Source organism: Anomaloglossus baeobatrachus, chromosome 1, assembly GCF_048569485.1.
Source record: "Anomaloglossus baeobatrachus isolate aAnoBae1 chromosome 1, aAnoBae1.hap1, whole genome shotgun sequence".
Taxonomy (NCBI): Eukaryota; Metazoa; Chordata; class Amphibia; order Anura; family Aromobatidae; genus Anomaloglossus; species Anomaloglossus baeobatrachus.
In genome coordinates this window covers 345,663,465-345,688,496 of record NC_134353.1, presented here as the reverse complement: position 1 = coordinate 345,688,496, position 25,032 = coordinate 345,663,465, and the positions used below count along the sequence as shown (strand labels likewise).

At 46.1% G+C, this 25,032-nt stretch overlaps 1 protein-coding gene and 1 long non-coding RNA gene across 9 annotated transcripts in view; one reads left to right on the top strand and one right to left on the bottom strand.

Annotated features, from left to right (window-relative positions):
• The window catches only part of SEC31A (SEC31 homolog A, COPII component), a 157,648-nt gene extending 153,045 nt beyond the window's left edge, over positions 1 to 4,603 (bottom strand). For 4 of the 7 annotated variants that reach the window (XM_075352400.1, XM_075352401.1, XM_075352402.1 and 1 more), the window contains exon 1: positions 4,325 to 4,602. The gene's annotated coding sequence lies outside the window, so the exon portion shown is untranslated. Of the gene's footprint in view, positions 1 to 4,324 lie in introns of all 7 variants that reach the window. The other 3 variants (XM_075352408.1, XM_075352403.1, XM_075352405.1) reach the window with 2 other exon arrangements.
• Positions 4,604 to 4,812: 209 nt separating this feature from the next.
• Positions 4,813 to 21,850, top strand: LOC142292519 (uncharacterized). Of its 2 annotated transcripts, XR_012750678.1 has the most exons (6): positions 4,813 to 4,859; positions 6,568 to 6,661; positions 10,798 to 10,849; positions 11,354 to 11,418; positions 11,642 to 11,728; positions 21,537 to 21,850. It is a non-coding gene; the product is annotated as an uncharacterized LOC142292519 (long non-coding RNA). The 2 variants fall into 2 exon arrangements; XR_012750674.1 differs by lacking the exon at positions 21,537 to 21,850 and having other exon boundaries at positions 11,642 to 14,088.
• The last annotated feature ends 3,182 nt before the right edge of the window (positions 21,851 to 25,032 follow it).

The window sequence follows — 25,032 nt, the reverse complement described above, 5'->3', positions numbered from 1 at the left end:
TCAGTAGAAGTTCAGCTGACACAGCAGCCTTGTGGTTTTATTATTTATTTGTTATGGCACCATCATGTTCAATAGCGCTTTATAGACACTATCAACACTGTCCCCATTGGGGCTCACAATCTAAATTCCTTATCAGTTTGTCTTTGGAGTGTGGGAGGAAACCTGAGAACCTCGAGGAAACTCATGCAAATATGGGAAGAACATACAAACTCCTTGCAGATGTTGTCCTTGGTGGAATTTGAACCCAGGACCCCAGGGCTGCAAGACTGCAGTGCTAACCACTGAGCCACCGTGCCGCCCTTCTATGGAAAGTTCCAGTTACTAGGGTATGTTACAACAGACAGGGCCCCCAACCCTGCACCTGGCTGCCACCATGTCTGGGTACTGTGCCCTGGAGTAACTCATCCAGCAGTGCCCTGTGCTGCCCCTCTACACTCAATGGAATAAAAGAAATGGATTGTCATGCCACACTGCCAAATGGATTCAGGAGAGCAATCGATACAATCAGCAGATTTTATTGTTCATAGATCTATGCATTTTGGAGCTAACATGCTCCTTCTTCAGCCACCGACAATGCCAATGTAAGGCTGTTTTCACACTTGCATTATTTTGCATCTGTCACAATCAGTTGTGACTGATGTAACGGATGCGTTGCAGATAGTGACCCAACTGATGTGACTGATGCTGCAAAACAACGATCTGTTGTTTTTTTTTACTGTTTTACCGGCAGCCGGCTATTGTGACCGATCAGCTGATCACCTAGTGGCCGGGCGATCAGCTGAGAGAGACATTGCTTTCAATGATTAAACAGCTGAGCATGCGCAGTGAAAACAAAAGGATTCTGCCGCTCAAAAAACGCTACATGCTGCGTTCCTGCCGCGCCCGACGGTCAGTCGTTCCACGACTGATCCGTCACGCGGCGGATGCAACACAAGGGCATCAGTCACAATCCGTCACTAATACAAGTCTATGGGGAAAAAACAGAATCCTGCAAAATATTTTGCAGGATACCGCATTTCCTCAAGGCGACGGATTGTGACTGATGCATAACAACGGAAGTGTTAAAGCAGCCTAAAGGCCACTTTACACGCTGCGATATCGGTCCCGATATCGCTAGCGTGGGTACCCGCCCCCATCTGTTGTGCGACACGGGCAAATCGCTGCCCGTGCCGCACAACATCGCCCAGACCCGTCACACTACTTACCTGCCCGTCGACGTCACTGTGACCGGCGAACCGCCTCCTTTCTAAGGGGGCGGTTCGTTCAGCGTCACAGCGACGTCACTGAACCGCCGCCCAATAGAAGTGGAGGGGCGGAGATGAGCGGGAAGTAACATCCTTGCCCACCTCCTTCCTTCGCATTGCGGCTGGGACGCAGGTAAGGTGAGGTTCGTCATTCCTGCGGTGTCACACGGAGCGATGTGTGCTGCCAAAGGAACGCGGAACAACTTCGTTACTGCTGCAGTAACAATATTTGAGAATGGACCCCCATGTCACCGATGAGCGACTTTGCACGTTTTTGCGACGATTCAAAATCGCTCATAGGTGTCACACGCAACGGCATCACTAATGCGGCCGGATGTGCGTCACCAATTCCGTGACCCCAACGACTTCGCATTAGCAATATCGTAGCGTGTAAAGCCCCCTTAAGGCTAGGTTCACACTTCCGTTAAATTGTATCAGTCACAATCCGCTGCTCTGGTAAACAACGGAATCCGTTTGGCGGATTCCGTTGTTCCCATAGACTTGTATGAGCGGCGGATTGTGACTGATGATGCTGCGTTGCACCCTCCGCCCGACTGATCAGTCGTGGAACGACTGACCGCCGGGCGGGAGGAACGCAGCCTGTAACGTTTTTTGAGCAGCGCAATACGTAGGATTTCGCTGCGCATGCTCTCTCTGGCTCCCTGCACACGTAACCAGGATACACATCGGGTTACTAAGCAATGCGCTTTGGTTAGTTACCCGATATTTACACTGGTTACGTGTGCAGGGAGCCAGCGCTAAGCGGTGTACGCTGGTAACCAAGGTAAATATCGGGTAACCAAGCAAAAAGTGCTTTGCTTTTAGTTGCCCGATATTTACCCTAGATACGTGTGCACGGAGGCCGACACTTCCCCGCTTGGCTCCACCCCCTCCCGCACTCCGCATGTACACACACACCTGTCCCCAGCCCTGCAGTCCCCGCGGCACTGACGTCCTCAGCGCCACAGCCCCGCTCGGCTCCGCCCCCCGCACACAACAGAGTCTGACAATGAATTCTGTTCTTTGTCATCCGTTGTACAACGCATCAGTCACATGCGTCAAGCAACGCATGTGACTGATGCAAAACAACGGAAATGTGAACCTAGCCTTAGGCTGCTTTCACACTACGTTTTTTTAACATGCGTCATGAACGTTTTTTTGCTGTAAAAGCGGATCCTGCTTTTACAGCAAAAAAAACGCATGCAAACGCATCTGTTATTTTGCAGGATCCTGTCACTTTAAGTTTATGGGCGGGCATTGGAGTCATGTGATTGGGAGTCAGTGGAACTGAACGTGATAGACAGAGAGCCGGCATCTGACAGCAGCGAAGGCTCGTAACCAAGGTAAACATCGGGTAACTTGCTTGGATACCCCATATTTACCTTGGTTACGAGCATCCGCAGCTGCTAGGAGCCAGGCTCCCTGCACACGTAACCAATGTAAACATCTGGTAACTAAGAGAAGCGCTTTGCTTGGTTACCCGATATTTACCTTGGTTACGAGTGTCCGCAGCTCTCAGGCAGGGGAGAGAGAGGAGAGGGAGAGAGAGGGAGGGGGAGAGAGACAGAGAGGGAGGGGGAGAGAGGGATGGGGAGAGAGGGACTGATCACGCGAGGTTGGTTTCTGGGCATGCTCAGTAGAGCAAACAGGATCCTGTCTATCAGCACGCCAGCGTTCACCTGCGTTTGCGTGCTGTTTAGTCAGGATCCAGCAATTTGCAGTATTTGGACGCAGCTCAAAAACGCTACAAGTACCGTTTTTGAAAAATGTTAAAAAACTGCAAGTCGCTGGATCCTAACTATAACGCACGCAAACGCAGGTGAACGCATGTTAACGCGAGTCCATTGCAAATGCATTGAAATGAAAACGCATTTGCACTGGATCCGTTCAGGACATGTTAAAAAAACGTAGTGTGAAAGCAGCCTTACTTGTTTGGGTACTGTGCCCTGTAGTACCTCATCCAGCAGTATCTTGTGCTGCTCCTTTACACTATGGTACACGCAGGGCAGCTCTCACACCCTCACTACTGATTATCCTGCACCTGGCTGCCACCATGTCTGGGTACTATACCCTGGGGTAAGTCATCCAGCAGTGCCCAGTGCTGCCCCTCTATAGTGCCAGCTGGGCAGCCCCCATACACTCACTGCTGATTACCCTGCACCTGCCTGCCACATCTGGGTACTGAACCCTGGGGAAAGTCATCCAGCAGTGCCCAGTGCTGCCCCTCTATAGTGCCAGCTGGGCAGCCCCTATACATTCACTGCTGATTACCCTGCACCTGCCTGCCACATCTGGGTACTGTACCCTGGGGAAAGTCATCCAGCAGTGCCCAGTGCTGCCCCTCTATAGTGCCAGCTGGGCAGCCCCCATACATCCACTGCTGAGTACCCTGCACCTGCCTGCCACATCGGGGTACTGTACCCTGGGGAAAGTGATCCAGCAGTGCCCAGTGCTGCCCCTCTCTGGTGCCAGCTGGGCAGCCCCCATACACTCACTGCTGATTACCCTGCACCTGCCTGCCACATCTGGGTACTGTACCCTGGGGAAAGTCATCCAGCAGTGCCCAGTGCTGCCCCTCTATAGTGCCAGCTGGGCAGCCCCCATACACTCACTGCTGATTACCCTGCACCTGCCTGCCACATCTGGGTACTGTACCCTGGGGAAAGTCATCCAGCAGTGCCCAGTGCTGCCCCTCTATAGTGCCAGCTGGGCAGCCCCCATACATCCACTGCTGAGTACCCTGCACCTGCCTGCCAAATCTGGGTACTGTACCCTGGGGTAAGTCATCCAGCAGTGCCCAGTGCTGCCCCTCTATAGTGCCAGCTGGGCAGCCCCCATACACTCACTGCTGAGTACCCTGCACCTGCCTGCCAAATCTGGGTACTGTACCCTGGGGTAAGTCATCCAGCAGTGCCCAGTGCTGCCCCTCTATAGTGCCAGCTGGGCAGCCCCCACACACTCACTGCTGAGTACCCTGCACCTGGCTGCCACATCTGGGTACTGTACCCTGGGGTAAGTCATCCAGCAGTGCCCAGTGCTGCCCCTCTATAGTGCCAGCTGGGCAGCCCCCACACACTCACCTGCCTCCGGATCAGCTGCACACAGACGAGCACTGGCTCTTACACGCTCGCGATACTAAGGTGCGGGGTACAGACTGACAGGTAATGTCAGAGGAGCTGCTGACTGTGGGCTGTGTGGCCAGTGCCCGAGCTTCCGTCCCTCCGGCCTCTTCCCTGCCCGGCTCTTCAGGACCCAGCACCTCCCCTCCACGTCCAACTCAACGTGGCAACCAGAGCCCCACCCACACAGGCCTATACAGCAGCCACAGCAGCCGGAGGGAGATGCATGCGCCCACTGACTCCAGGGATATCACTGTGCATTTACTACTGTGCGCGGAGCCGCACTGTCAATCACTTTACGGTACATAGAATAACCACAATAAGCGCAGCGCCAGGAACAAACATGGCCGCCGCGAGCACACGGGAAGTGACGCACAACGTAAAAACTTCTTTGTACGCAGATTCTGCGCACGTGACCTGGTTACGTGCTGCGCATATAACCTCGTGGCTGAGTGCTGGGCGGTCTTTTTCAGCCTGGCTGTTGGAGGGAGAGGAGGTGAGTGCATGACCTGGCGTGCTGTGCAGGACTAGTCTAGACACCGTTGGTGTGGTTCTGCAGGTGGCCTGTCATGGAGGGGCTTGGCTGGAGACCTTTACTGTGTATTGCTCCATCTTATTCCGCAATGCCTCACTGTCTGTAATGGGATTTCACAACCTAAGTGCCCTATCCGGTGCCTTATTGGTGTAAATGGGACTATGGTGCGTTTGTTTTGTTTTTTTGCACAAAACCTGATATCTTGGCAGGATTTTTTTTTCCCCTGTAGTTTTTGGTGTAATTTGTCTATAGTGCAAGTCTAGTTAATTTCATTCCCCAAATTTGCCAAGGCAGCATTTTGCCATTTATCAGGAAAAGCTGTGGTGGTGCTTCCGTAAGTCCCGTCACACTCTGGCGGCTTCGCTTGTACTGATGGCTGTCCTATGGCACTGTCTTGACAGTAATTTCTGATTATCCTGAAGTTGTCCCATGCTCCCAATGCATTTGAACCAGCATGAGGCTCTTATACAGTAGACACTGAATTGTCCTCCAGCGTGCTCCATGATAGTAAAGCTGCCAGCAAGTCCCAAATTGCCGGAGACTTACAGGAGTGGCAGCAAAAGATTAAGGCGGCAGCAGGCGAGTAGGAAACTAAGATTTAAAGAGGACCAACCTCCAGGATTTCACTGAGTCAACGATGCTGAATCCAGGCATACCTGTCATAGAAAGATCGGATGCTTGGTTGATGAGATCTTTAATCAAAGTTGCAGAAATGCACTGGACTCTGATGGGTGCAACATGGGCAGGTCTTTGCGGGTCAGGTCCTCGGCACTTATTCCTCCTATGGCATCCTCTGGGCTTGCCTCTGTCTTCGAATGCTGTGCTGCCATTTCTGTTGGCGGTGTGCGCACTGCTACAGTAATTCTGTCTTCATTAAAGTGACGCTGGAGTCCATACATGCACGGAATGCGATCTTCGGTGCCATTTTATTGAAAACACTGGTGAACACTGAGTGGCAGGGAAGCAGTGCCTCTCAGTCTTCACCGCAGTGTCTCCAATAAAATGGCGACGGAGATTACGGTACGCGAGTGCATAGATTTCAGTGAAGACAACTATTTTATCAATGCGCACATTCTGCCAACAGCAATGGCGGCATGGCATGATATTCAAATAATGAAAAGGGGGCAAGCCAGAATGTACAGAGGAGTCCCACAGAGGTCCTCCCTCTTGCTCCAGTCACAGTACAGTGCAGTGCATTTCTGCAACGTTGACTAAATCTATTTCTGCAATCAAGCATCACCTCTTTAACAGCTATGTCTGCATTCAGCATCTTCGGGCTAGGACACACGGCGAGTAATACAGAGCAAGTGGAATGTGATCAAAAAATCATTCCACCTGGACCGGGCAGCTCCCATGAGCACATTTCTTCGCGCGAGAGAGTCGGTGATGTAGTTGCGCCGGCGCGAGATTATGGGCGGCGCTGTGTTTGACCTCACCAGCGTCATCATCGTACCCGCCCATAATCTTGCGGAGCAGCAAAGTGTCCCCTTCTGTCCTGGTGACAGGTCGGCCTATATTGTTGCACATCCGATGATTAAAATGTGTATCTGCTGTTCACATCATGACTGCTGTGATTACACTCTTGAGTTATGAGGATGTGCCCTGGAGAATGACCAGTCTTACAAATCTAAAGAAAACTTTGCTTAATTCCTTTTTTTTTCTATTTCAGATGCAGTTTACTGTGATTTTTACTGGAGAATTATGTGTTATACAAGATGCCTTGAGTAGAAATCCACCCTGATTACAACTAAAATGAACATGAGGTACTGATCAGTTTTATTTCCGCTAATTTGCCAGGTTGCGTTGCTAGTGCCATCCAAATGTTTCCAGTGTCCAGTGATGAAGCCTTTTTACTGCTGTTCACATCATGATTTGCACATGATTAGCACTTAACTGGCTGAGGATGCTTGTGTGCACTTTGGGTTGATTGATTTAACAATAAGCACATAAAATGCATGTTGTTTTCCACTACATTTTTTATGCAGGAAATTTCTGCGGTGCGCACATACCCTTACTGGGACACTTTACGTGCTTCTTGCTGTATTTAGCGGCATGAAGGATTGAGTGTGATAAAATCATTTGAGTCCAGTGGAACCTTGGATTAAGAGCAGAATTGATTCCAGGAGTGTGCTCGTAAACAAAGTTGCTCGTATAGCAAAGCAGATTTTCCCGTAGGAAATAATTGAAACTCATATTCGTTCCACAGCACACGTGCGCAATGTCGCATCCTTGTCTGATATTGTGCCATCCTTCACATACACACAAACAAAACCATTATCCTCACCTGTCCTCCGCTCCCTCGGCGATCTCCCCCCTGCTTCTTGCAGTTTGCAGGCTTGTGGACCTGGTAATGATCGTGGCTATGCAGGACCTGCCGCTGTCAGCACTGATGTCATAAGCTGCTTGCCTCTGATTGGCCAGCGCGCTGCATTTGGGAATACAGTAGCTGTTCTGTCCACAGTGCCGGCAAAACATAAAGCAAAGACTGTAGCAGCAGCCTCTGCATCAACTGCAATAGTTACCGGATCCACAAGCCTGCAGCCAGAGATGGTCAGAGCGCGGTGAAAGTACAAAACTTGAAATGTGTGGGGTGAGTATTTGCTAGTCTTGCAAAGCATTGGTTGTAAACAAAGTTACAAATTGGTGTAAAACTTTGCTAGTCTTGCAAAATGCTCGTAAACTGGTTTACTTGTAATCCGAGGTTCCACTGTATGGGCTGTGGAGTCGGTAAGCCAAACCTTCGACTCCGACTCCGACTCCTCAAATTCTCTTGCACCGACTCCGACTCCTACATATATTGCTTATAGTTAGGTGAAAAATTTATTGTAGTACATGAATATGTGTATGTGAACATCAGACATTTAATAATTTTTATGATACAATAATCAAGATATTTGGATAGAACATAAAATATATTTATTGGAATACAACTTTAGAACACAAAAAACTGTAATAAATTGTAAATATGTAATACACTATGTAATATACAGTAGATTACATATATATCTTGTGTGTATATACACTGTATATATATATATATATATATGTATATATATATATGTATATATATATATGTATATATATATATGTATATGTATATATGTATATGTATATATGTATATGTATATATATATATGTATATATATATATGTATATGTATATATATATATGTATATATATGTATATATATGTATATATGTATATATGTATATATATATATATATATATATATATATATATATATATATATATATATATATATATATATATATATATATATATATATATATATATATATATATATAATTTTACATATTTAAAATTTATTAGTTTTTTGTGTTCTAAAGTTGTATTCCAATAAATATTTTATGTTCTATCCAAATATCTTGATTATTGTATCATAAAAACAATTAAATGTCTGATGTTCACATTGTACTACAATAAATTTTTCACTTAAATATAAGCATTATACTAAATTTTATTATTTAGTAAAATATTCAGCACATTCTGCATTGCACTCCTGTCCCCAATTTATTATATATTTTAGGAGTCGGAGTCGGTGCATTTTATACCGACTCCGACTCCGACTCCACCAAAATGAGCTCCGACTCCACGACTCCGACTCCGACTCCACAGCCCTGTATATAATAAAAATATTATTCATATGATTGTTTATATAGCGCCAACATATTCCGCAGCACTTTACGATCAGGCGGGGTCTTGTATAGACAAAAACAAAATAGTACATAATTCAACAGCTACAGTAGGAATGAGGGCCCTGCTCAAAAGCTCACAATCTAAGGGTATATCCCTCCAAACAGCCAAAAGCTGTTTTTCAGTAAAAAAACACTATGCTCCGGAGTCTTCAACCTATGTATGGATTTAAATGGTGTCTTAATAGCTTTACAACAATTGATGTAGCTATACTTCCAAGGCAGTGCCTGTTCCTTTCTAATGTGGGTTTGCGTGGTGAACCTACAATTTTTCCCCGCACATGTCAGCTGATCAGATCAGTTGACATGTGCAACTAACAGGCGCAGGTGGATCAGAGTTAAATCCCACTGTCTATTTCTTATAGAAGGACTTAAAGCGCACCAGCAGGGATTGTGCTGGTCCCTGCCTCCAGTGACTGCCCCATGATATGATCACACGATGCCGATGGGTTGTCATGAGTCGGGGTCAGCTGATGGCCTGGTCACTGTCATGACAAAGTTCCTGTGCATGTCAGCAGAGAATCAGCATTCACAGATCAGCATTTTTGCTGTTCAGAGGGATGCTAAAGCACCGCTCTGAACAGCAGAAGTGATCGGATAGTGCAAAAAAAATAGCCTAAGTGCAAATCTCCCTGTGCGCTGTGAGGATTTGTCTGTTTCAGTGCCAGAAACAGCACACATGGTGAGTGTATACGTTATGTATTCTGCCAGCTAAAATAGCGAGACTGCGCATATTGCATACTTGGCCGCTTGACCATCGTTCCTGGCTCTGACACCGGAAATTCTTCTCTGCGCACAGTTTGTGTGATGTCAGGATTCACTAATCTGCAGTCAGTGACTACCGACTTGTCATTTTAGATCAAGCAACCCATTTAAGAGATGTCACTACTGCCATGTGTAGTGAGTGAGCAGGCTTGTAAAATAGAAAAAACTTTTTTTTTAGGCCTGCAGCTGCTTTTGAGTCGTTTCCTATAACCTACTGAAAAGCTAATTCTTGTGTGGACCCATGGCAGGTCACTGTACATCCACAGTAGAAATGAGTTCTGTAGATCTCTCCACTTAAAAAAACTACGGAACTTGGAGAAGAGGCCCCTACATTTCTGACTATGCATGTAAAAGCACTCAACCCATAGTGATGAGGCCCAACATTTTGGGGTGCAGATGTCCCTGGAGTTGCTCTGACAGGAAGATGGATATGATCAGTATTTGAACATTAATTTGTGCGTCATGCAATTGTATTTTCTCATATGCTTTGTGCAATACAGTATCTTGACTACTCGTAGGAAATGCAATTTAGGCCTTATTGGTGACCCACATTAATATCTGAGACATGGTCTCGGTTTTCCCAGGAATGGACATGGCCACACATGCCTTCCTCCTACCAGTGCGACCTGTATCATCCACACTTATGCCATAATTATCCTGTCAAGACATCACCTTTAAAGGGAACCAACCATCAGGATTTTCATACATAAAGTAAAGCCAATGTTACACTGGCACTAGGATGCTAAAGGCCCTGTCACACACAGAGATAAATCTGCGGCAGATCTGTGGTTGCAGTGAAATTGTGGACAATCAGTGCCAGGTTTGTGGCTGTGTACAAATGGAACAATATGTCCATGCTTTCACTGCAACCACAGATCTGCCAAAGATTTCTGTGTGTAAAGTGGCCTAAAATGTAAGCATACCTTTCAGTTCAAAGATTGATGTTTTATTTCAGATATATGTTCAAATCAAGTTCCAGCAATGCACTGTTTGATTGACAGGTGCAACAGGAAGGGAATAGGTGGGTCAGGTTTTGCTATCTATTCCCGCCTCTGTCTGCCTCCCGGGCCTTCCTCCCCATGTCACCGTCAGATGTAAAGTCCATCGCAAACAATTGGCGGGAATAGATAGACCTGACCCACATATTCCCTACCTGTTGCACCTGTCAATCAAATAGCAGTGCATTGCTGGAGCTTTACTTGCACTTATGTCTGAATAAAACATCCAATCTCAGAACTGTAGGTATGCTTACATTCATCATCCTAGCGCCAATATAGCTTTACTTTGAGAATCCTGATGGTTTGTTCCCTTTTAAATGGTAAAGTTTCACCTTTGATACAGATAACTAATGGACAGTAGAATGATCATATGGCTAATACATTTTTTGATGTTTACTTACGAACATGTCTCATTTTTGGCAGGACCTGATAACGATCTGACAAAGTAATCAAAGGCGGGATTTTTCTTGAACAGGTAGGTTCTCCACACAACGTCTTGCAAAATGGGTAATTGGACCAATGATGATTCTGCCATCTGATGCACCGCATGTGCTGAAAATAAGAGGCTGTTTCTGACTGGTTGGATGTACTTGTGCGAACTGTATTATAAATAATCTTACAGAACACGAGTGTAGCCCACATTTTGATAACAATGACTAGGGTGATGTAGGTCATAAATATCAAATTGGAGTGAGAATAGATTTAAGAGAATTAAGTGACTTCCCCCTACCTGCTTACCAGGAGGCAGGTTCTAGTAGTGCTTCAATCAGTTTGCTTGCATATGGAACAATAACTGTACTTTGAGGCTGTATTCTGTGCCTATGCTAGCATATCTGTCCTGCCCTGATCAGGTTTGTGATGGAGGCTGATCTTGTGTATTCTGCTGTAGTGTTCCCCAGGTAGGGGAATGGATTTTGCTGCATAGTTGCTGATTAATGCATTCTAAGAAGGCTAACGTTCTGTTCACTTTCTGTTTAAGCTTCCCTGCATGCTGGTGGTTTCTACAGATGAGCCATAAATTCCTGGAGAACGAGCTGCACAAAGGTAATGAGATTTTGTTGTAAATGTATATAAAATGTCTTCTCTATGTGAAACTAGATATCACTATTCTGGCTTCACCCCTGTCCAGTGATTAAAACTGTATACTGCTGTTCACATTATGATGCACATGATTCATTTCTTTACATATGAGGACACCATTTCTAACATTTTAAAGCGATTTCCTGTTGTACTGTTGGTAACAATTATTTGCCTTTTTATACTCTAGGCTACAACCAAGGAAGTGTTCTGCAGAACTGAACATAATGGCTGCAGTTGTGAAGTGGTGCACTGTATACAGAAGTGCAGCCAATTGGTGAGTTCAGTGACCCTGCCTGAGTTGACAACACAAGCTGCCAAGCTCACTTTTTACCTGCAGCATTGCAAATATGGAATGTTGACAGTAGCTTACAGATTTAGTGCTAGACATGGGGAAGGTGAGTAAAGCTTAATTTTAAAGGAGTTTTTTTGTTATGCCAACCCTGCTCCTAATTACTGGCAACTTCATGGTCCCCACCTTCAGACGTAGGAGTAAACAGGAAGTGAGTTGTGAGCCGCAGCCCACTTCCTCGTGATCATTTTTATGTTTGAAGGTGGGAAGAGGCTGGTGGTGATACGGCGTAGAGCTCACGTGACAACCTCACATGGGCCCCAGGAATGTGAACGCTGACACCACTGGAGCAGTGCTTGCGCAGGAGGGGAGTATATAACATTTTTCATTTGGGGCAATCATGGAGAAGGAAAGGTTGTCTGAGTAGTGGACAACCACTTAAACACCTTCACAACCAAGTACTTGTATAGTGTCAATAGCAGTGTCTGTCCCTTATAATGCGGGCTCATGTAGCGAGCCTGAATTATTACCAGCACATGTCTACTGACAGATCAGCATGTTCTGCTCACAGGCGCCAGTGAATCTCCAATCCACCCGTGCCTGTTAACACCTTAGATTGCAGTTCACTCTGCACGATCTAACACTCTCCTGTGGGAATCGCTCTGTTTTTCTGCTGCCATTGCTTGCCCTGTGATGCGATCATGGGATGCAATGACAGTATGGTCAGATGACTCTTCACTGCCATGACTCTCTTCCCGTGAATGCCGGCAGAGCGCCGGATTTCACAAATCAGCATTTCTGCTGATCAGAGTGATGCTGAAGAATCGCTCTGTTCAGCACAATTGATTGGACAGTGCAAGCATAAGTCACCTAGGGCAACTAGTAAAACCAATAAAGTTAAAAAGAGAAATTTTAAATAAAATATATAAAGAAAAAACCTGGAAGCTCAAATCGCCCCATTGACAATAAAAAAAAATACACATTTGGTATCACCAGATTCAGAAATGCCCGATCTATGAATATATAAATTCAATCTGTTAATCGGTAAACAGTATAGTGACAAGTCAAAACTCCAGAATTGGTATTTGTTGCAGCAGCATTGCATTAAAATGGAATAACAGGTAATCAAAGAATTGTATCTACCCAAAAGTACAATTAAATGTCAGCTCAAGACAAAATAAGCGGTCACACAGCCCCAGATCCTGAAAAATTAGAATGTTGTCTGTCTGTGAAAAGCAGCACTTTTGTCAGCATTTTCCATGTTCACAGTAAAAACTTCTGTTTTTGTGGGGTTTTTTTGGGGTTTTTTTTGTCACTTAGGCTCGTTTCACACATCCGGCATTTTGCTGGATGCGGCACGCATATGCAGTACAGTACATTCATTTACAGTGGAAGCGCAGCACCATGCGGTTGTGCACTAAGCACACAACTGCATGCATGCCAGATCCAGCAAAGTGCCGTATGTGTGAAACTGGCCTTAGATAAAAGTATACTTTGGTAGTCCTGCAGCATCTTTAACACCTTCACAACTTTGCCATTTTTTTTTTTGGGAGAGTGTGGATGGGGTGTTCTCCTTTCAAACAGCCAGAACTTCTATTTTTCTATTAACATAGCAGTTTTAGGGATTGATTTCGTGGGCCAAGTTGTACTTTCAAATTAAACAATTTTACCATAGTGTACTGAAAAACCAAAAATCTTGTGAAATGGCAAAAAAGTGCAATTCCGTGATATTTTTTTTTTTTTGGTTTAAAATGTTCACTATATGGTATCTACATACTCCTATTGACCTCAGAATAATATTGCCAGGTAAATTAAACATTGTATAGTTTTTCTTCTTTAATTTTAAGTGGTGAATTTAAAAAAAAAAAAAAAAAAAAAAAAGACGGTCACAATTTTCTGAGAACCATAATGTTTCTTTCTCTGGATCTGGGGCTAAGCGGCATATTTTTTGCAGACTTTTTTTATGGATGCAATTTATGGGTAGATGCAATGTATTGATCACCTTGGATTTTATTCCAAGACAAATCTGCTTCTTTCTCTGCCAGAATTGATCAGTCATCAATTCTGAGGTAAAATCTGTATTCAGTGAAGACTTTCCCATTACTGAGACTGTAATAAGGAACAACTGCCATCTCCTGTGTAGAGGAAGGGCGTGGAGCTCTGGCTCATTGTCTCCCATCTCCGAAATGGGAAAATATTCACGGAGTACAGATTTTTACTGGTTTCATATTTTGACCAATTCTGGCAAGAAGCAGATTTGTCTGATACGATAGTGTGTCCACCCATATCCTGTCCACTGCCATTAACTTGAACGGCGGCAGCTATAGGCATAGATGTGGTGTCTAGGTGTAGTAAAATAGCCATGCTCTACACAATAAAACCACCTATAGTGCTACCTTGTGGAAAACAATGGAGTTAGCATTTTTATCTTGAAAACTGAATGAGATAAAGAAAAAAGTGAATTACAAAGTTGTTAGGGCATTATCAATAAAATACAAATAGACACCTAACATACAGAAATGCTGTGATTAGAATGTGTAAAATTCACAAGGCTGTGGATGTGAAGCGAGACCTTCTTACAAGTCATTGGGTATGGTGGCTGCATGGAGTGGCCTCCACGCTCCCCTAACTTGACCCTATTGGACTTCTTTCTGTGCGGTAACATCAAACAGCAGGTGTATGCGACTGCTTCACCAACATTGCAGGACCTATTATTATTATTATTTATTTATAGAGCACCATTAGTTCCATGGTGCTGTACATGAGAAGGGGATTACATACAAAATACATATACAAGTTACAGTAGACAGACTAGTACAGAGGGAAGAGGACCCTACCCTTGCGGGCTTACATTCTATAGGATTATGGGGAGGAGACAGTAGGTGGGGTGTATGACGACGTATTACAGATGCTTGTGCAAACATTTCACCTACCATATTGCACAACGTGCAGTAAGATACAGTATGCTGTCCAGATGTGCATTGCAGCTGATGGGGGCCACTTTGAGCGCCATATGCGTGACCAGCATTCAATGTTTTGGGGGGGTCATGGGTTTCATATCATATCATAGCATTTCTGTATGCAAGGTGTCAATTCGTATTGAATTGATGATGCCCTACAACTTTGTAATTTTTCTCTCTCATTCAGTTTTTGAGATAAAAACGCTAACTCCGTTGTGTTCCACCAGGTGGTGCAATAGGTGGTTTTATTGCGTAGCGCATGGCTACTTTACTATACCTAGACACCACTTCTATGCCTATAGCTGCTGTTGTTAAGTTAATGGCGTTGGACACATTGTAATACAAAGTTGCTTATTTTCACGTGCTCTATTTTATGAAATAAAAACTAAACCAATGGTTGTGCTTCAATTTTGTACTAACATTGACAATAGTACTGTCTATAAACTGCTGCCCCCCCCCTGAATTAAAAATGGAAAACATTACCAACAAGCATAATAGGGATGTCTAGCCATAGTTTTATTACCTTTAAGACCATGGATCTGCAGTACTCAGCAGATAAAACAGTGAATTGATCATTCTGGCAGAGAATTATGCAGATTTGTCTAGGATATATTACAAAGTTGCTTTTTTTTCATGTGTACAATTGATTTTTTTTAATAAAAATGACAACTGTTTTAAAACAGATTAAACTTGATTATCTGTATAAATGACTCTGCCTATTCTTGTTGTTTAATTTTCCTTGTTCTTTCGGTGTCCTCTAAAAAAAATAAATATGAAAAAAATCTGCCTCTTATGCTCAATACAAGTGAGAAGCCTTTTCTAGTGAGTTAATTTTTATCTGCTGTGACACTTGGTGTGTACATACATTTAGTGGGTAAGTGATCACTAGCAGTCAATCCAGTGCTGTAAATATGTAATGGTAATTGGCTCATGCAGTTTATATGTTGACATCATGAGATCAAGACAATGCTTAGCAATAGAGCCAGAGTACCTTGCCATTGTGAGGCTTCAAGAGGATGTTTTCAGATGGAAGTGACCAATGAACTAAAGCTGGGTTTACACACTGAAACTTTCTAGCGATCTCACCAGCGATTCCAACCTGGCCGGGATCGCTACAAAGTCTCTGGTGAGCTGTCAAACAGGCAAACCTGGCCAACGACGCAACAGCGATCCGGACCTGCAGAACAACCTAGCTGGTTGTTGGGGATGTTGTAAAGCAGCTTTTTGAAAGGGAAGTCGCTGTAAAGTCCCCTTTACACACTGAGACTTTCTAGCGATCATGCTGCACAGCGGGAAACAAAGGACCAAAGAATGGTCCCGAACGATTTGTAGCGATCAGCAACTTCACAGCAGGGGCCAGGTCGCTGATGTGTTTCACACACTGCAATGTCGCTGGGGAGGTCGCTATAACGTCACAAAACCGGTGACGTTACAGCGATGTCGTTTGCAGTGTTGCAGTGTAAAGCCACCTTTCTTTATCGTTCCTATGGGAGACCCAGACCATGGGTGTATAGCTACTGCCCCCGGAGGACACACAAAGTTACTACACTCAAAAACGTGTAGCTCCTCCCTCCTGGCATATACACCCCCTGCTAGCCAGATCTAGCCAGTTTCTTGCTTTGTGTCAGGAGGATCCACACACACACATGCATCCTTTTTTGATTTTTCATTTTTTCTAAAGATTTGGAAGAAAAGCGGGTCCACTGGACTCCCGGCATGTCCCTTCACACTCCCCTGGCGGCAGTGCTGTTAAGGTTGATTTCAGGGCAGGAGCCCTTCATGCCGCGCTCCTTCAACATCCCTTAGGGGCTCTGATTTGAAGTGGGAGCCAACTCAGTTCTCACTGCCTTGCAGGAGAACGGCCTCCATCCGCAGCCCTTGTGCAGGACCCTGCTGGACGGAGCACTGACCCCCCACCCCACAGGGAATGGACCCTGCGTCTCAAAGCTAAGTATAGAGACGCTTATTCAGAGGGTCTTTTCTGCAATGTGGGGCACTTTTAATAGAGGGGACAGTGATTGCGGGATAATGCTGCTTTATTTACTGTGTTTCCGGCCGGTTCCACAGTTTTTACTGAGAACCGCGCCGACGGCGCCCGATTTCCGGCCGCATGCATAACTCTAGGCCCCGGCTTCAGCCGCGGCCTACTTTCGCTTCGTTCCCCTGCATGTCAGGCTTGCAGGGGGACGCTGCAGAGCCGTCCGCCGGCCGCTCTGCACAGGGGAGGACGCTCTTTTTTGAGAGGATGATTCCCTCCCCTGTGCATCTCCCTCACCCTCCGATTCCCGCTCCTGGGTTAACCCCCGCCTCCCCCCTTCACCCTGGCGCCATTTTCTCAGCGTCTTACACACTGGTCGGCGCTGGCTGCTCTGCAGCAGAGGGAGTGAATACTGGCTGAGGGTCCAGGCTTAGAATCGGGAGGGCACTCATAATATGGCCTGATAAGTCACAACCTCTGGTTGTGCACTTTTTATACACTCTCAGGCATTCTGAAGGAGTTAATTCTTTATCATAGAATCTCCTCCTCAGCAGCATGTCTCACCCTAGCAGCCAAAGCTGTACTTTACATGTTCTGCATGTTACCTCAGTTTGCCTAAACGGCACACTGTAATGGTTCTTATGTGGTGGATGGGTATTCTAGACATTCTAGACAGAGCCCCTACTTCTGCAGCATGTCTCACTCTAGCAGCAAAGCTCCAAGGCTGTACACTACATGTTCTGCATGTAACCTCAGATTGCCTGAACCGGCACACTGTAATGGTTCTTAGGTGGGAGTCTCCCCAGGCTGAATCCTGTCTTGGGTATTCTACGCATTCTAGACAGAGCCCCCACCTCTGCAGCATGTCTCACAGAGCGAGCCTGTAGACTGTTTTTTATTATCCACTGCAGGTAGTCTCGTACGGCTATACTGAGCTCCTAACCACTGTAGCCCCTCAGCATGGGGGCGCATTAATGATAGCTGCTCCGGTTTCGGTGGCTGACCCCCATGGGAATCCTATTTCCAGGGGTCGGCTGTCCCGTCATCTACTGAGCGTGCCAGCCCCCTTCTCAGGGCGTTCTCTGCTCGCTCGGCTAACCTCCCAAGGGACTCTCCTTCTGGGCTCAGACCCCGTTCTCCTGACAGGGAGACGCAGGGTTCCCTGCCCTCCCCGTCCCGCAGCTCCGATTACGAGCTGATTCACGGACGAGGAGGATGTCTCTACCACGGACACGGACGCTACTTTATGTACATTGATCCGTCCGTAGGTGACGCAGATGCGAATGCTGGCTTGCGTACATTATTCTTGTGTCCGCCTGATCAGGGGAGTATTCCCCGCTGGCAGAAAGGCACAGTTTACCTTTAGCAGGTCAAGGAGTGTGTTACTTAACCACTCCAGTTTTCAGCCCGCTGCGTCCAAGCCCACAGCCTATCCTGCAGACCCCACAGCGGAGTTCTGCTGCCTGTCTCCCCCATCAAAGAGAGTAGCCACTCCGGTCTAGACTGCCCGGTTAGTTGTATCAGTGGCTGACGGCACCTCTATAGGATTCTACCGTACATTAATTTTGTACTGGACCTCAATCCGCTCTGAGTTTACCCCGAAGCGGGTTTCTGAGGACTGTGTTTCCCCTGTCCACCAATGGTGGTCAAGAAGTGGGCTCATTCACTTCAGGTGGCTCAGCCCCGACCGTTATGTCAGTGGCTGATGGCTCCTCACTTCAGGTTCTGCGGTCCGCCCGGTTGTCCTTTGGGCCAAGTCGGTATGGGACGGCAGGAGCTTCTTCTCCTCAGCTTACAGCAGTGCTGTTTTTGTACCTTCTCTGCTTCTCTGGAGGAGATGCAGTCTCTCACATGCCCGAGACGGTTCCCTGAACTTCCAGACTTCAGTCTTTTCATCCTCTGCCAGGTCTGCCATGCTGGACGCCGCACGGCGGTGGTCTAGGCTCGCTATCCGCAGGCTCCTGTGGCCTCGGAATTGTAAGGCAGATGCCTCTATGGAGGTTCCTGGCTGGGCTCCCCCCTGGTGGGACCAGTTTCCCCGGAACCAAGCTAAGTGAAATTGAGTAGCTCTTGGCGGGGAGTGCAGTTGAGGTTTCGATGGTTCCATCTGATCGTCCTCTAGCTCAGCCTAGGTTCATGGAACCAAATGGCTCGAAGCTGCGTCTTCAGAAGACCGCAGGAGATGCTGTCACTGAGTCACCTTCCTCCGAGCTATTTAGCCACGCCAACAACTCTCTCCACTTGGCGACGTACGGTTCTAACACGTCTCCGTTAAGTGGGGGCGAGATTATATCTCCCTTGGCTACAGGATGGACTTCTGTCCACCCGCCAGACAGATTTTTTCTGTCAACTCCTCCCGGCTCCAAGGCCGCCGCCTTCTCACAGGCGGTGGCATTTCTTGCTGGCCAATGGAGTAATTGTACCGCTTACCGACTGGGAACGGTTCTGAGATTTTTGCTTAAATCTATTCCTAGTCCTCGAAGAGGGCGGTGCCTTCCGACCTGGATCCTTAGCTTTTCAAGCATAGCCAAGTGGGGCGTTTTCACGGGAGTCTCGGGTTTGTTCCGTGTGTTTTTCTCTCTGACTTCGAACCAGGGACGTCAATGGAAGCGGTTCCTTGCCCAGTTTCCCCTGCGTCCTCTGAGACTGGATGTTTTCCGCTGTACAAGCGAACTCAATCCTTCCACGGGGTGGTGGCTTCGCCACTGACCAGAGGCTCATTTCAGTGGTGGCTTCGGCCACTCTGTCTCAGGGGCGCCCCTCTCTGGCCCGTCCCGGGTGATTCTCACCAGGATACCAGCCTATCCGCCTGGGGAGCAGGATATCTCCACCGTGGAGCGCAGGGCGCTTGGACTCTGTCCGAATCAGCCCTCTGGTTCAATGTGCTGGAAACCACTGCTGTATTTGTGGCTCTACAAGTCTTCACCATCTGTGGGCGGCTAGGCACATTCGAGTCCAGTCGGACAACGAGACAGCGTTTTCCTTTTTCAGCCTCCAGGGCGGGACGCTCAGCCGCCTGGCAATCTTGGCGACTCAACATTCTTCAGTGGACAAGGGCCTCCTAGTCCACTGTATCCGCAGTCCACATCCTAGATGTGAAAACTGCGAGGCAGACTATTTCAGCTGTCCAACCGCGGTCCACAATCCTCAGGTTTTGCGGGAGACACACTGGTTCATGTTGGATCCCAGCTTGTCTCTTTTTGACTTCACCCTCTACCCCTTGTCCAGAGTCCTGCGCAGGATCGGTAAAGGGAGCGTCGGGTCATTCTTCCAGACTGACTCCAGCGGGCTTGGTCTTCTGACCTGCTCCTTCTGTCCGTTGGGTTGCCATGGCATCTTCCGGACCGTTCAGATTTTTTCCCAAAAGGTCCGCTTTTCCCGTCAGAATTCTGGATCTCAGAATATCGGCATAGCTCTTGAGTCCTGGATCTTAGTGACTTCTGATATCCTTCCCGAAGTCATCTCTGCCTTGACTCGAGCTCCAAAGTGTCCTTTGACCTTTTTTGGCCCAGCCGACCCTCCTGTCCCTTCCACAGTCCGGTCTACAGCTAGGACTATCCCTCTTAAGGGACAGGCCTCGGCCCTGTCAGTATGTGCCAGCGGCATTTCGTCCGGCTGGCTCCGGTGCGCTCCTTTAAGGGCGCATCTCACATCATCCCGCCCTTCCGGCGGCCTATGGAGACCTGGGATCTTAATCGAGTCCTCCCGGTTCCCGGAAACCCCCCTTTGCGCCTCTTGTGGAGGTTTCGTTGTTTCATCTTTCACAGAAAGTACTCTTTCTAGTGGCTATAATTCCCCGCCAGAGGGTTCTGGCTGCACTTTCTCGGAGTCGTTCCCCTTTTTTTGATCTTTTGCATCAAGACAAGGTGGCCTTCGTCCGACTCCGGACTTTTTTCCCCTAAGGTGGTTCTCCTTCCACCTTATCCGGGGCAATTTTCCTGCCTCCTTCTGTCCGGCTCCTGTTCATCGCTTGAGGAAGCGTTGCATATCCTGGATCTGGTGCGGGCGCTCCGGATCTATGTGTCTCGCACCGCCGTTATTACGCGGTGCACCTCTCTGGTGCTGACTGTTCGTCAGCGTAACGGTCTCTCGGCATCTAAACCGACCCTGATGTTGGCTTAGGTCGGCCATTTCCGAGACCTACGAGTGTACTCAAGTGTCTTCCCCGTCGGGGATCAGAGCACATTTGGTCAGACCTGTCGACGCCTTTATTTTTGTGCTTTCAGGCACCAGGTTACGGCTCAGTAGGTCTGTCCGACTGCAGCTCGAATTAGTCTGCATACTTTTTCGAAGCACTTCCCAAGGCATGCTCATGCTTTGGCAGACGTGGGCTTGGGCAGACGCATTTTTCCGGCGTCTGTCGCCCATTTGTGAAGTTAGGTTTGCCTGCTTCTCAGTTGTCTGTTTATTCCCACCCATGGACTGCTTTTGAACGTCCCATGGTCTGGGTCTCCCATAGGAACGATAAAGAAAAAGAGAATTTTGTTTACTTACCGTAAATTCTTTTTCTTATAGTTCCGTCATGGGAGACCCAGCACCCTCCCTATGCCTGTTGGCAGGTTTTCTTGTTCCGAGTGTCTTCACCGGCTATTATTGTTGTAGACAGAGGTTCCGGTTCTGCCGAGTTTTCCTCTCTCTTCTGTGGGTGGATGTCCTCCTTCAGCTTTTGCACTAAACTGGCTAGATCTGGCTAGCAGGGGGTGTATATGCCAGGAGGGAGGAGCTACACGTTTTTGAGTGTAGTAACTTTGTGTGTCCTTCGGGGGCAGTAGCTATACACCCATGGTCTGGGTCTCTCATGACGGAACTATAAGAAAAAGAATTTACGGTAAGTAAACAAAATTCTCTTTTTTAGTGTCATCAGTAGGATGTGACAGATATGGAGAGATTGGAAGAGTCAGAAAGGCAGAAAAGTGGGTGTCCTCTAGCCACATCCCACAAAGATGACAGCTTTATTGTTAACAATGGCGTCCGGAACTGGATGATGAATGGCGCACAATTCCAGGCATACTTAAAGGAGGTGAAATGCACCCAAATGTCTCGACAGACCAATTGAAACAGTTAACAACACACCACCTGTAAGGGTACCTGACCACACATGTCAGCGTCACTGATGTTTGCTTTTGTTTTGATAAATTGTTAGAGGAAATCACCATTGTATGCTTCTAATTAAAAGGCTAATTTCACCTGAAAGCCAACTATCCCTAACCTTTTCTGAGTAGTGTATAACTTTTTTTATGCTATTTAAGTTTGCAGGATATTTGCTGTGCTCTCCTAGTCAACTCATCCTTATATCCCGCTTTGGTATGGCTGGTGGTTAATCTGTAAATTCTTACTATTTATGCCTGTATTTCATTGCCTTCTTTACACAGTGCAGCAATCTAAGGCTATGTGCCCATGGGACAACATACCTGTGGATTTATCTGTATTTTTCAGATAAATCTGTAGGTTCTAGCAAGTACAGACACTCTCCATGTCACCCTATGGTATTTGGGGGGAGTGCTGTATCAATGTTGCGGTATGTGCGACTGTGGAATATGCTGTGGATGTCCCACAACTGCACGTAACTGCATGTCAATTATTAATGTGGAAATATCTGCAGGATTCTTGCCTTTCCACTATGGAGGTACAGGACTGGAATTCCGTACAAAATCTGCACGGTTTCTGCAGGTTTACTGCAACAACTGCAGAAATACCGCAGCAATGGATGGCTGCAGATTCCGGGTAGCAGCTGCGGGAAACCCGTGGTAAGACCTGTGGGTACATTGTCCTGTGGGCACATAGCCTTATAACAAATCAAGGCTGTCGTACCTTGTCTTCTAGTCAGTGGTTTCCCATGTACTATATTCAGGGGTTTTTTTTTTATTATTAGAAAGACTTGCTTATTAAAGGGAATTTGACACCAGTTTTTCCCCCCTTATAAGCTTTGGCCATCACCTGTAAGCCCTTATCTACAGCATTCTAGAATACTGTAGTAGATAAAGTGCCCAGACCGCTCTGTACAATGTAAAAAAAAAAAAAAAAAACCTTTCATTATACTTAATGAGTGGGCTCGTCTGATTGGTGTTGCTGCTCTTGGTTCAACGTCTCCTCCATCTTGTCCTCATTCCAAGCCCTGTGTGGATGATGGAACCTGTCACCATTCTGCTCCTGCACATGTGCAGTTTGATCTGACCTGCTGAAGGCAAAGCACTGTAATGCGCAGGTGTGAGGATAGGTGAAAGATTGGGTTGTGTATGCGCACTACAATACTTTGTTCTGCTCGGGTGAAGGTAGATCAGTGTGCATGTGCAGTACAACAATGGAGGTGTATGTGTGGATGACACTGGACACAGCTTTCACATGTGGCTGGAAAGAAGGATGGCGATTGCACAAGTTGGAGGAGCAAGACCAGTGATGCTCAGAAGACTAGACTGCCCACTTGCTGTGTACAATAAAGATGCTTTTTTTTTTTTTTTTTTTTTTTTTTTTTTTTTTTACATTCTACAGGATGTGGACATAGTTCATAAGGGAAAAACTTGGTGATGGGTTTCCTTAATTCTCCTAAATGGCTTGCTGATTTTTGGTTCTTCCTGGACTGTAGGGTCCAGGAACCTCTGAGCCTGCTTAGAGGGGTTGAGATGGTGTATACTTGGCTGTGGTCAAGAAAGGGGACTAATTACTTTTCAAGTTGCTATTGGCTTTTAAGTTTCACCAAATTCGCTTGATGGAGCAGTTTCAGTACATGGATTACTAGGCTGATGGGTCTTTCAATCTTAATTTTGGACATATTGGTAATATTGGGGTTATACAACAAAATAAATGTTAAATATAAAGCTTGTCAAGACACTGACACACTGATCATGGATCTATTATCTCAACTCAGAGCTTGTATTAGGCCTGGTCTATCCAGAAAGCCTGTATGACTGAAGCTTCAGAATAATGTTCTAGGAAATGGATTTTTGTAACTTATTAGTGTCACAAGATGAATGTGGTAATGTACTTTCCATAATCCGCAAGTCTCATTACAGGCCAGATGTTTCCAGAGCTGTCAAATTGAATGCCAATACTGCTGCACCAAAGTACATACATCTACATAAGGATTAATGTATGGAGAGCACAAATAGCTTACATAATAAAGTATAATGTTGGGATTCCCTATAGTGGTAAGTGAGACAAACATATTAAGTGTGATAGCTTCTTCTCAAAATTCACAGCAGAACTGCACTTTTGTAGTTATTACCAAACAGTTTAGCCATTTTAAAATAAGCAGCTTATAACATGTTGTGCTTGTGAAAAAGCAGCTTTACCCATATCTCATGCAAGCCAGCTATGGATGACTGCCGACTCCCAGCATCAGCAGAGTATGATGGTGCTTTAAAAGAGAGAATACTTAAGATGTTTTCATACCACCTTGGGGGTCAGATACAGACCCCAAGAAGTCTTTGCAGACATGCAAGTGTTATCCGCAGGTGCCTGTAGCTGTCTGTGCCCATGATCAGCGTCTATGCTGCTGCGGAATTTTGCTCTGTTCTCCACAGCATAAATCAACATACAACGGCTCAGAAAGCTGCGCCACATGTCTGTTTACATTGCGGAGAAAAGATGCACAGTGGGCATGGTATTTCTATAAATCCCATCCACTATTTTTACTATACAACACAGCATTTCAGACTGCATTAATATGATGTGTCCAACACACTTAACTCTGTATACACCCACCCTTAGGCTACATGTCCACAAGAGTGCCAGCGTTCTGGACACCACATATCTTCCTTCCAGAGAAGCAAGCATCCGGAGTGGGAGAACACACTGTACAGACAATCAGGATTATAGACTGTAATTTAACAGTATTCTCCTGCTCAAGGCACTAGTGTCTCCACAAGAATTGCCATGCAGCTCAGAAACCCATGCATCATGTCAGTTTACAGATTTTTACCATAGACTTGAATGCATACAGGAAAATCTGCTGGTACAAAAAGTATATGCATTTTTAGTGCTTTTCTGCAGCTTAAACACTAAAGATTACATGTAATCTGCACATGACTTAGTTTTAATAGAATATGGTTAAGTAATCAAAACTAAATTTCATGTAAAACATGACATAACAAAAAGACACTACAGCTGAAAGGAAAAAGAAAATCATATTAAACAGTCAATGGAGGAAAAAACCAAGAAAAACATGCAAGAAATGTAGTGTAGCTGATAGGTGCAGAAAGTCTGCAACATCAAAAATGCTGCAAATAATAGTGGGAACTTTAACCTAAATCCTCCTAGGACAAGCCTACAAACTAAACAGCTAAAGTTAAACAGTATGACAAGCCTATGTATCACCATGGTTGTGATCCCCTGATATTGAGCTTGGGGCAATC